Source organism: Corvus moneduloides, chromosome 3 (genome assembly GCF_009650955.1).
Source record: "Corvus moneduloides isolate bCorMon1 chromosome 3, bCorMon1.pri, whole genome shotgun sequence".
Taxonomy (NCBI): Eukaryota; Metazoa; Chordata; class Aves; order Passeriformes; family Corvidae; genus Corvus; species Corvus moneduloides.
In genome coordinates this window covers 77,772,887-77,784,910 of record NC_045478.1, presented here as the reverse complement: position 1 = coordinate 77,784,910, position 12,024 = coordinate 77,772,887, and the positions used below count along the sequence as shown (strand labels likewise).

General features: G+C 37.0%; 1 protein-coding gene across 6 annotated transcripts in view; it reads right to left on the bottom strand.

The window, feature by feature from the left end:
• The window catches only part of SIPA1L2 (signal induced proliferation associated 1 like 2), a 126,351-nt gene that overhangs the window by 88,740 nt on the left and 25,587 nt on the right, over positions 1–12,024 (bottom strand). For all 6 annotated transcript variants that reach the window (XM_032102306.1, XM_032102307.1, XM_032102311.1 and 3 more), the window contains exon 2: positions 10,176–10,248. The gene's annotated coding sequence lies outside the window, so the exon portion shown is untranslated. The remainder of the gene's footprint in view (positions 1–10,175; positions 10,249–12,024) is intronic.

Below are 12,024 nucleotides of genomic sequence, written 5' to 3'. Positions count from 1 at the left end.
GTTAATACCATGTTTTACTCTTAGGTGATAATCCATTCCTCCACCTCCTGTCAAAACCAAGGCAAAACAAATATGTACTTCAATATGTTCTTAAAGTCAGCAAATTATCTAGCTCAAACAATAGCCTAGAGAAGACTCCAATGAACAAAACCCTTCAGAGAATACTCTGTCATCAACCCTGTCAATTACAAAAATAAGTAAACAAACAAGATCCTAAAGATCACAAATTATTTTAGTATTGATAAACTAAGACAAGATGATAAAAAGGGAGACAGAATACATAGTAGCCTTTGTGGTACTACATAATACTTTTTAAAACTAGAATTATTTTTTAATAGTCTTTTTCATTTTTCAGCTATTATTCTTAGAAGAAATATAACAAATGTATAACCTTTGCTTTAAAAAAAGCTAATAATTAAATACCCTCATAAACTCCTTAAAGCTACTTGAAGGTGTTAATATTTGAGTTTAAACACAGGCTGCTACTTAGAAACTTCAAAGATACATATCAAAGCCATGAAATAACTCAAACAAAGGGAACATGTACAAGGAAAAACAACCCCAAAACACTTGTATCAAGAATAACAAATACCTGCTCTTGATTGAAGTATTTCATTAATGCCAGAACTCATCTTGAAGCTAAAATGAAAATGGCAGATTATTTTGCCACATCCTCCTTGAAAACTGTGTGACCATTTTCCCTTGGATTACAGGGGCTTCATGCTGTTCCCCATCTATGTCTTCAAGCTTCTCTCTGTTCTTCAGGGTACCCGAAGAACAACTGGTCTTGCTATTAAAGAGTGAGGCAAAGAAGGCATTAAGTACCTCAGCTTTTTCCTCATCCTTCATCACTGTGTTTCCCCCTACTCCAGAGGCTGGAGAAAGCATCTTAATGTAAGAGTTCTTTTTACATTTGGTTCTCAAACAAGTTATAACTCTAGGGAGCATTTGCTGAATCTCTTAATTTTAAATAAATTTTAATAAACCTAGTTTTTCGAGCAGATATCAGCAACATTTGTAACGAAGTTAGAAAAAAGCACGTTATTAAACACACAAAAATTGAATTCAATTTGCTGATGTACAATTAATTGTTCCTACACACACAATAACTCTCCACATTCGAATGAGAAAGGATTCAATGCATGATGCAAACTGCTTTGCACATAAAAAAAAAGTTGGGTGAAACTACTATAGTAGCATACTGTGCTTAAGCTAAACAAGACAGGCATTATTTCCATTGAACTCCACAGAACCCCAGAGACAGTGTGAAGTAACTGGGGAAAGAGTACACATTAACATAAAAATTCTGAGTCCACTGGAGAAAAGCAGCTTTGTGGAAACTGTAGAACGAAGTTACAAATACAGAAAAAATTATCCAATATTGCTACACAGTACAACACAGTCAACATCTCCCTAGCCTGAAATACTCAGAGAAGGATACAAATGTGAGTTTGATTCGTTTTGTTACTGTTTGGGTCAGGTTTTGTGTTGGGTCTTTTTGTTTGTGGGTTGGTTGGTTTGCTTTTTTGGGGGGGAGGGGCATTTGACTTTCGTTTTTAGAAAAAAGGTTATTTTATTAATTAAACATGAGTACAGTCTGTTCAGTATACAGCTTGCCTTCTAAGTAACATTTTTAACTATGCATTCCTGTTTTGTTGCAATATCATCTAGATTCCCACAAGAAATAAGCTCTAACATCTCTATTTAACATAGGAAAGTAAATTAAATCTTAGTGCAAAAATATCTACTAAATGGAACCTCAGCAATCTATGTGCCAGTGAAACACTGAAACTATGGAGCAACTGGCTAGTATGAAGTGGGAAGGCATCTAGACAAAAGTTTGCATCCTCCACCCTCACCAAATACAGGAACACTTAGAAACTAAATTATTCACGAAATAGGAAAACCAAAAAATCTTCACAGCTCTAGCTATAATCAACATCTAATAATTACAGACAAGACAACAGAAGCAGATCCTGAGTCTGGGCAATGGACATGTAGGACGCACTTTACTGGAAATCTTTGCTTCCAGAGACGGAATGAATACCACTTGACAGACCACATATATGGTCAAACGAAAGATTTTTTTAAACATGAATCAGTATCAAAACCAGATGTCTTCTGATTCAATTAATGAGCAGATTTCATAACAGTTGAATAAAGAAGGTAGCATGTTACAGAATAAAGCAAGTATGAATGATACACTACAGAGATTCATCCATAGAATACATGTGGACGCCTCTGTCCTGGTTTTGTAAAGACAGTTTTTATAAGGTGACACAAACTAAAAGTGCTTAAAAAACCCCCAACCACTCACCCCCAATCCATTATACAGACAGCCTTCACAGAAGGTATGGGATACCACTAAGGCCTTTTTTCCAGAGCCTGTGTCTTTCCAGTGCTATGAGACAAGATAATTTGACAACATTCTGTAATTTAAACATAAATAGAGAAACATCTGTTTACACTGTTCTAAGCTCTGCTTCTGCTACCTAGAGAAGACAAGTAAAAAAGGGATTTTAGTAAAATCTTCACTGACCAGCATACGAAACATAGTTGGGCAGTTTCTGGGCTGAATACTTAAGGAAACACACCATGTAAAAAGGACAGAGCATCAGGGTGGTAACAACTGAATCTAAGAAATGGGGGTTGCTGTTTGCATGCAAATCAGCATGCTTATCAAGGATTGAAAGGAGACAGGAAGTATATTCCAGTCCCAGCTAACACTTAGAAGTCAATAAGAGTAATTTAAAAAACTAAATCTGTCAGTTAGAAAACCTAAGCTGTATGTTAATATTTGAGGCACAGAGCTGGAAGAAGTTGGGGAAAACCTTCTCTCCACCTCATCACCCATCCATTGATCTTATGGCCAGCACTGAGGGGTTAGTATGAGAAACTGATTTTTATCTCAAAAGAAAGCTAAACAAACAAATAAACAAACAAATAAATAATGCAACCCAGTTTAGTCAAGATTTTTTCACGCAGCACTACAGTAAAAGATGAAAAAAAAAAAAAAAACCAAAATAATTTCAAATCAGCCAGAGGAGCAGAGCATTAAGACTACATCACCCACTTCACCTTGATATTCACAAAGAAAAGAGATTAGAAACCAGGAAACCCGAAGCTTCCAACAATGAAACAATTGTTTTAGAACACAGTTCTAGAAGCTATGCACGCAACCTCATAGTACACACACACACCTAAAACAATGGAGAACTCTATTTTAGTTTCCTGTGTGAACTTAACACCAAAAAAATACAAGGGCAACAGGAATACAAACATGGAGGTTCAAGGCAAAAATCATCTTCATTAAACACACTTGTCAACTACAATATAATTTCAGTATGCAGTTTGTCAATTTTTATATTTTTACAATTACTTCTTTAAAGAGATACTCTGCTAAACCCCCCCAAAAAAATCAATTAAAAAATAAACTCCATTTTAACTTTTTGGCTACACAAAATGTCATTCCAACAACTCCTGATAGTGGTAATAATCCTATGATAGAGCAAATTTCCTTCCTACTTCATCCAGTAATACCATACTACATTAATTTGAAATCTATCATGTTTGCAAACACTAACTCAGTTGAGAAAAACAAAGTATTTCAATTATTTTTTTCTAGTTTAAGAACACTGTTTCTAAGCCAAACTGTATCAAATGCAAAGTAAGAGAGAACCTTAGTTTACCTTACTAAATCTAAAAGTACTGTGAATTCCAGCTGCCCTAGAGACAAAGTTAGTTGAAATGCATTCAGCTGTCATATAATCCACACTCTTCCTCCTGCTTAGACAAAGCTACCAACTGCCAAATGTTATCTAATAATTAGCATATGTAAAGCAAAAGGGCTGGACTATACCCTCAGTTTATCTGTACTTAGAAAATAGTTTTGACTTAAACCTGCAGCCCACTCCAACCTTCAAAATTCTTAAAAGAAGGCTTGCCAAGGAGAAAAAACCAGGCAAAAAAAAAAACCCCAAAGAAATCAATTTACAGGTGTATTCTAAATTCCAAAATTATGCAGGAAGAAATTTCTAAACATTCTCTTCTTAAAAAAAAAAAAAAATAATCCCACTTTAGGGAAAGATAAAAATAGAGCCAAAAATCAAAGTCACATTCTTTCTTTCTGGTTTCTGAACAGGATAAGCAATAACATCCATCCCTAAGGGAAATTAAGTAAATGTCTGTGGATGGTGATTTGGAGCCAACTGAAAAATAAAAAAAAGCAAAGTAGAAATAGTCTATCTAATCTGTCAGTCACCTAAACATAATTAGCTGTTATCATCATTAACAATAACAAAGATGACTTTTCTATAATCTCCAAGAGGCAAATGACAAAAGGAAGGATGTCACATACAGAAATGTCTCAACTTCTCTTTTCTTCTAAGGAGTTAGTGTATATGCTTAACAAACCGTACATGAACTGGAAATATGTGTTCCCATCCCCCTTAGAAATAACCACTTCAAAAAATGTTTACAAATTTAGTTTATATTTTTGAGAAAACTTTGCTGCTGCAGTTGACTTTGATCTTCAGCATTTGATGGCATATAGCCCCACCCTTCCTGAAGCTGTTCAAAGCAGTTAACATCCCTGGTCTTAAATATGACCAAAAAACCTCAAGAAATTTCAGGAAAAAAAATTTTCTTTTTATTTATTTTTAAAGTATGATTTCTTCCCATCTATTTCACTTTCCCATACTTGCAGTAAGATAAAACAGAAAACCTGTTATACAAGCAGACACTAGATGAAGTGGAGGACCTGGGAAAAGTTTGTGTTCCTCCTTCCCTCTCTTCACAGGCTGCCATACAAGAGAGAGTACACACTCCATTCACAGGGAAGAATTTGACAAGGCAGCAAACCAGGTTACTAGGCTAAATGACAGGAGTGAGATGGCAAAACAAAAGAAAAAAATTGCAAAAAAAAAAAAAGCCCTAACAGCTAAGAACTACAAAGTATTTGAATGATATTCACAGCAAATGAATAGCTTTTTAGAGGACCATAAAAGATAATTAGAGTACTTGTGAGGTTTCTATTTTTGAAACTAGATGCTTCCTCGCCTCTTGCCCCCTCCTCCTCCCTCAACTCTGCAAACAGACAGGGCTCAGAGTGTTTTGGGTTAATAACCAGACCAGGTCAGCCTGCAAGAGATTATTTTAAGCTGTCTGCATTTTTTAGATAGGAGTGGATGTGACAGGCTACCCAAGAGAAGATCAAATATAGCAAGAGGTCATCTGTATCATATTATCAATATTTTAAGACTCAAATTTACTGAATTTGAGTACAATTTTTACTGAACTTGACTCAAATTTACTGAGTTTGATTATTGAATACAAAAATTTAGACCTTGGATAGACAGGATAGAAAATATTACAGCATAGTAAGTTTCACAATATTCAAAGCTCTCATAGATTTTTTTAGACAATCAGTTTTGACCATGAAAAATGCTTCTAAAACCTCATTAAATCTTTTCCCCTCCTGATTAACTGAGCCTGAAAAATATTCTGATGTCTATTGCCCTGCTACCTAAGGTCACTAACCAAGGAATGAACGACCTGAGCATTTTCTCGACAACTTGATTAAGAAAGAGCTGCAGGTGACCTTGACTTAGTCTTTTAATTAATGAAATTTATCAATACGTTCAAGCTTTTTTCCTGCTTGCAAAACATACATCAATTTCTTCCCATTTCCTATGTTCTCAGAATCACAGAGTCTTTGAGATTGGAAGGGACCACTGGAGATTTTCCACCCCAACTCCCCTGCTCAGACTGGTTCAGATAGATTAGCTGCTCATGGCTATGTCCAGTCAGGTTTTAAATATCTTCAAAGATGGAGAATCCACAACCTCTCCTGTGAGATGGTTCCAGACCCCAACCATCCTCATAGTAGAAGCCTTTTCTCGTGTTCAGATGGAATTCTGTGTATTTCAAATTACACTCATGGCCTCTTGTCCTCTCACTGGGCACCAATGAAAAGAGCCTGGCTCCATCCACTTTTCACCCTCCCTTCAAGAATTTATACACTGATGAGATCCTCCTGAGCCTTCTCTAGGCCAAATAGTTCCAGCTCACCGAGCATCTCACTGTATGAAAAATGCTCCAATCCCTTAACCTTCTTTGTGACCTACACTGGATGCTCTCCAATATGTCCTTATCTCTCTTGTACTGGGAAACCCAGAACCGCACACAGCTTTCCAGGTGTGGCCTTGCCAGTGCTGCCACAAGGACACTTTGCTGGCTCATGCTCAGCTTGCAGTCCTCCCAAATCTCCAGGTCTTTTTCTGCAGTGCTCTTTGCAGGTGGCTGACCTCCAGTACATGCTGGTTCTTGGGGTCATTTCTCCTCAGCTGCAGGAACTGGCATTGTCCTTTTTTAAACTAGGAATGTTGTCGTCTGCCCAATCTTCATCTTGTTGAGGTCCCTCTGGACGGCACCCCAACAACCTGGGATATCAAACACTCCTCCTGGTTTTGTATCATCAGGAAACTTGCTGAGGGTGTGCTTAGTCCCAGAAACAGGGTCACTGAACAAACACATTAGACAGTGTTGAACCTAGTATTGGTCCCTATGGTATACCACTGGCGAGCCACTGGAGCTAGTGCTGCTGATCACAACCCTCTAAGCCTGGCAGCTGAGCCATCTTTCAGTCTATCTCACTGTTCATCTATCAAGGCCATCTTCTTTCATCCACCAAGCCAGCCATTTCATCATAGAAGAGTATCAGATGGGTTAAGCAGGACTTACCACGCCTAAATTCATGCTCACTACTCCCAGTCATATTCTTGTCCTCCATGTATCTGGAAATACCTTCCAGGATCACTTGCTCTATCACCTTCACAGGGACAAGCAAGGTTTCTTTATCTGTACTTCCCCAGACTCTCCTTGGACACAGATTTTTTTCCAGTCCTCAGGAACCTCTCCACATGACCTTTTGAAGAAAATCAAGAGTGCCCTCACACTGACATCAGTCAGCTCCATCAGTATTCATGGGTGCATTCTATCAAGTCCCATGGACTGCTTTATGCACAGTTTGTTTAAATATCCCTTAATTTATTCACCCTCCACTGAGGGTAAGTCTTCCTTGCTCCACACTGTCTGGGATTCTGGAAGGGCGGTCTTACCAGTGAGAGCTGAAGTGAAAACTGTGTTGAACACTTCAGGCTTTTCGGCATCTGTTGTCACCAGATCCCCTACCCCACTATCAGTGGGCTCACGTTTTCCCTAGCATTCCTTCTACTCCTTATGTACTTCCAACAGGCTTTTTGTTACCCTTCACATTCTTCACCAGCTTTAATTCCAGAATGGTTTTAGCTCTCCCTGAACCATTTTCAAATTCTTGAACTTTTTTGATTTCTCATTTAGCCATGTTGTTCCATGCTCTGTTTCTCCAATTTTCTGAGAAGTCTCTCCTTCACAAATGCATAACTCTTTTTTCCAAGTTTCTCACTCATCCTGCACAGTTGCAGCACTAACCAGAAACAAACTCATAGGATATTTTTGACCCATTCTGCAGTTTGTCTTCAAAAGTATTTGCATTAATTCTTAATTATTTCAAATATTTTATAGAAGTCTTTTTCTGCATGAGCCAGAAACAAAGGATTTCAATTAAGATAATTTACTGTAATCCTTTACTTTGTATAAAACAATAATACACAAATCATTTTACTGAAATAAATTAGGTTACATTAATTAAGGAATCAGGATGGAATGCATCCTTTAACCCCTCCCTCCCAAAAACTTTCTTTCAATTCTTTTTGTTTGATTATTAAGGCATTTGTTGTTCTTACATCTGTTTAGTAAACACCAGTGGCACATCAGCCTCTTCCTCAAAGAGAAAATACGTCCTACTTTTGCTGAGGGCTAGGGAAAGAAAGTTGAATACTAGCTTCTCCCATATTTTTTTTAATTAGCTGCCTCTTTTTCTTCTAAGACTTATCACTCTACAGTTCTTGATCCTAACTATCCTACCCAACCTGCCAATACTTCCTCTTTTTTCCCTCCTATTCCCTCTCCAAAACAGCTACCCCAAAATGCACATTAGTAAGCTCTTCCATTTTATTAACACGCATGCTATTTTACTTTGACTTCTATTTTGGAGGACCTCACTAATGCTTTCACAAGTAGTCAACTTGTGCTTCTTACTGTTATCTCTTTATTATTTAGAGTGATATAGCGTTTGAAGAGGTGAGTGAGTCCTACTTCTTTCCAAGCTCCAGTAAGCTAAATGGAAAGATCCAAATAAATCAATAAATCTTTCCAGAACTACAGACTTGGTGTAGCACAGTGCAGAGAAACATAACATAGCACAGATATTTTTTTGGCTCCCTGCCTTTAGGAACCAAAATAGCTTCTTCCAGATCTCTTTTAACATCTGCTATGCATTGGCCAACTGTACAGCCAAAAGATAAAGCAAATGCAATACTAGAAGTGGTTAGCACACAATTCTAGACTAGAAGTACTAGTGTAAAGTTCTCTTTTACTACAGTAGCATTATTCAAATGAAGATATTATTGACAACACATAATGCAAAATATGCTACAATATTGTCCTCTCAGTCTATTTCCAAAACAAAACACATTGTTTATAAGAAAAGTAGTAGATAAGATTTTCAGAGATATGTTCTACACTGCCATTAATAAAGCAGAGCTTCATCAGGCTCAGTAACACAGGAGTGTGGTGATCTTATTTTGTATTACAGAACTGACCATTTATTGAAAAAATGGAGTCTCAGGTGAGAAGGGGAAAAAGACTATTAACCTGATGTGAGCAAAGGGAGCCACTTAAAATCTGATAAACAGCAACACATCTATTGAGCATCCACCTAGTTTAACTGCTGTAGCACACGGAGGGCTGAGGGGCTCAGGTGGCTGGAGAGAAGGTTCAATTTTTCTCCTGCATGAAAGCACATGGCAAACATGGCAAGCAGGATCAATTATTCAGGCTCCTAAATCTATGGTTCTTTGAATAGATTGACAAAAAGTAGTTATCTTACTTCTTACAAATCTCTGAATGCATAATCAATTTGAGATATATTTTAATTCTTGTTTCAGACTTCTTTTTCCTCCTTGAAACAATATGTAGTTGGAAATGAAAGTTAAAAGTTTTACTGGTGTCAGAAATATGATAGAGACAGAAAACTACTATACTGAATGTCTTTAGATGACAGACTGTGTTCAGCCAACACGAAGTATTTCTAAGCCTGAGCCATACCCTAGAACTAAAACCAATCCAGTTGAACTAGATCAAGGAGTTTGTAGAGATAGGAGGCATAGAGTGATAACGGCAACTCCTGATTCCTGGTGCAGAAAACATGTAGATGTCATGATTTTTGGTGACTGGAGGCTCGGGATTGTCTACAAGCAGCTAAATTAGCACTTACAAAGGACATTCTTTCATCCCACTATGCTAGTGTCTATTTCTGGTCATAGTAGCTCTTCTCGAGAAGACAACCAAGCTAAGAATTTCCAAATCACCAAAACCATGATTTTATTTTTGGTTTATCTGATGCATTAAGGAACACAATAGTCCTTCTGTATAGTAACAGCTGTATAATATTGATTGTACCATACACTTTAATATTAATGAGAGGCAATCTGCAAAGTTACGGATTTCAAAAAAAAGGCTGAACTTCCTCTGAAGACAGGTTTTGTTCAGCCTGAAGAAGAGAAGGCTCTGGGGACACCTTATAACAGCCTTCCAGTATCCAAAGGGGACAACAAGAGTGCCAGAGAGGGACTTTTACAAGGGCATGCAATGATAGAACAAGGGGGAATGGCTTCAAACTGAAAGAGAGCAGGTTTTGGTAGGATATTAGGAAGAAATTCTTTACTGTGAGGATGGTCAAACACTGGAACAGGCTGCCCTGAGAAGTTGTGAAAGACCAGGTTGAAGGGAGCTAGTGGAAGGTGTCCTGCCCATAATGGGGAGATTGGAATGAGATTATCTTAAAGGTCCCTTCCAGCCCAAACCATTCTATGATTCTGTTATTCACTTGTATGCTGAGCCATCTAAATGATTCTCTTAGGGGTTTTTTAGGGTGCTTTAGGTATCTCAAGGAAATACAGTCTGTGAGGTGTCAAACATTAAGGAAGACAGCAGCACAGCTGCCTTTTTATTTATAAGGTAGGGCAGTACTACAAGCATAGTAAAAACATATTTGCCACCAGTTAGAAATTTACCTTTGGCTAGAAGAGTTCACAAAGGATGTCAACTTGAGCCACTCTTTTTCTGATATCAACAAAATGGAGATACCTGCAAGTCAAATAAGAAAGGTTCATTGGTTTTGGTTTTAGGTGAACATGTCCCGTTATGGTATTAAGGGATAAGTAAAAAAAAAAAACCCAAAACTTAAATAAACATTTGTGTAAAATGAAAATCTACTAATTTCTACATGCAAATAAATTATCAAGAACAACTCACTAGCTTTAAAATTCAGCATAGTGCCACATGTATATGTTGCAACAGAGAAGTTAAAGGTGTTATCTATGGAAGCTCCTGGCAATAACTGGAAAAAAAGCGTTGCTAGGGCAAAAGGTCATGAGACAGTACGTGCTGAACCAACAGACTGTTTCATTACGGCTCTGCTTCAAAGGTCATGATAAAGGGTCCACAGCTATTCTTAGAACTGTATTGTAAAAAGCAAGTAGCTTAATAATATCTTCAATTACAAGAATGAGAAAAAGTCATGAAGTTCCATAAAATGTTTTGAGAGAAAAGAGTAGGGAGTTGATCCAAAAAGTTTAGATACATGCTCTGAGATTCTGTGGGATGACTTACAGTGAAGAAAGTATCTAACACCACAAAATTTACATGTGACAATTTTACATTTGCTTCTGAATGAAGGTAAATAAAAGCATATGTAAAATAAAAATATTTTAGCTGTGTCTATCTGATCAACATTAGAGAGAGAAAAATCATAAAACTGTCATGTACCAATAAGGCAATTTGGCTATTTTATATCTGAGCTAACAAAGTTTCAAAAGGCATTCGTTTTACCATGATCTCAGATAGTAAAATCTAGCTTGAAAATACACAATATTATATTCATACTGAAAGAAAGGAAAAAGAACACACACACACAGCAGGAACAGATGTTATTTCCTGTACTAAATCACCACCATAGGGATAAATATAATTCTAATAGGTATTTTACAGAATAGTGCATACAATGGAAAAGAACACAAAGCCTGAAAATCCTACGTCAGCTGCATATCTAGGTATTATGGACACCGGCAGATGGGATGCAGGACAGTTTACTACTATCCTCCTTCTAGGTCTAGTCAAAAATAGGCAATCACTTTAGTCTACTTTTACCAGTATGCTCACAGTTGCATAAAAACCCCAACTCCTGGTGTAGTTACAACCTAAAACTTGAGCAAACACATTCACCAGTGCAGTTTTCATGGGAGAGCTAAAAAAAGCCCTAAATTCTATCAGTAGTAGTGTGGACCAGTATCATTAGATAACTAATCTGTTTGCCAGCAGAAGACACAATTAAAAACCCCCAGGATATTAAACAGAAATTTCTCATTCCTAACCTAAAAATGACATCTGATGAAGACAAATTTCACACATAAAGCTCACTCCAGTAAAATCTGAAACTAAAGCATAGTAAGTACTAAAAGTCAAAAGTAAAAACACGAGAAGAAAGCAACTGCATAAATGAAAGCCAATTTTTTTTAGAATGGCTATGGAATCTGGTCCATTTTCCAAAAGAAACTGCTTCCAGTTTCTATAAATAAGTTTATGAGAATATTATCATTATTAACATTGTCCTTCTCACAAAAAAAAAGTAATCATATATTCAGATCACTGGAAGAGCAAGCTTCAAAATATCTGTCTCAAAGACAATTTTTAGATTGTCTGCTTATGGGAGCAGAAAGTGGAATCAATTGATCCTCAGAGTAAAGTAGGATTTAGAGGATTATGTTGCTCTTTTGTGAGGCAGCCAAATGGGAAAACACTAGGCCTTGCCCACATACTAATTTTTTTCTTTAATCCAAAGTTCTTATACAGAACACCAAATCA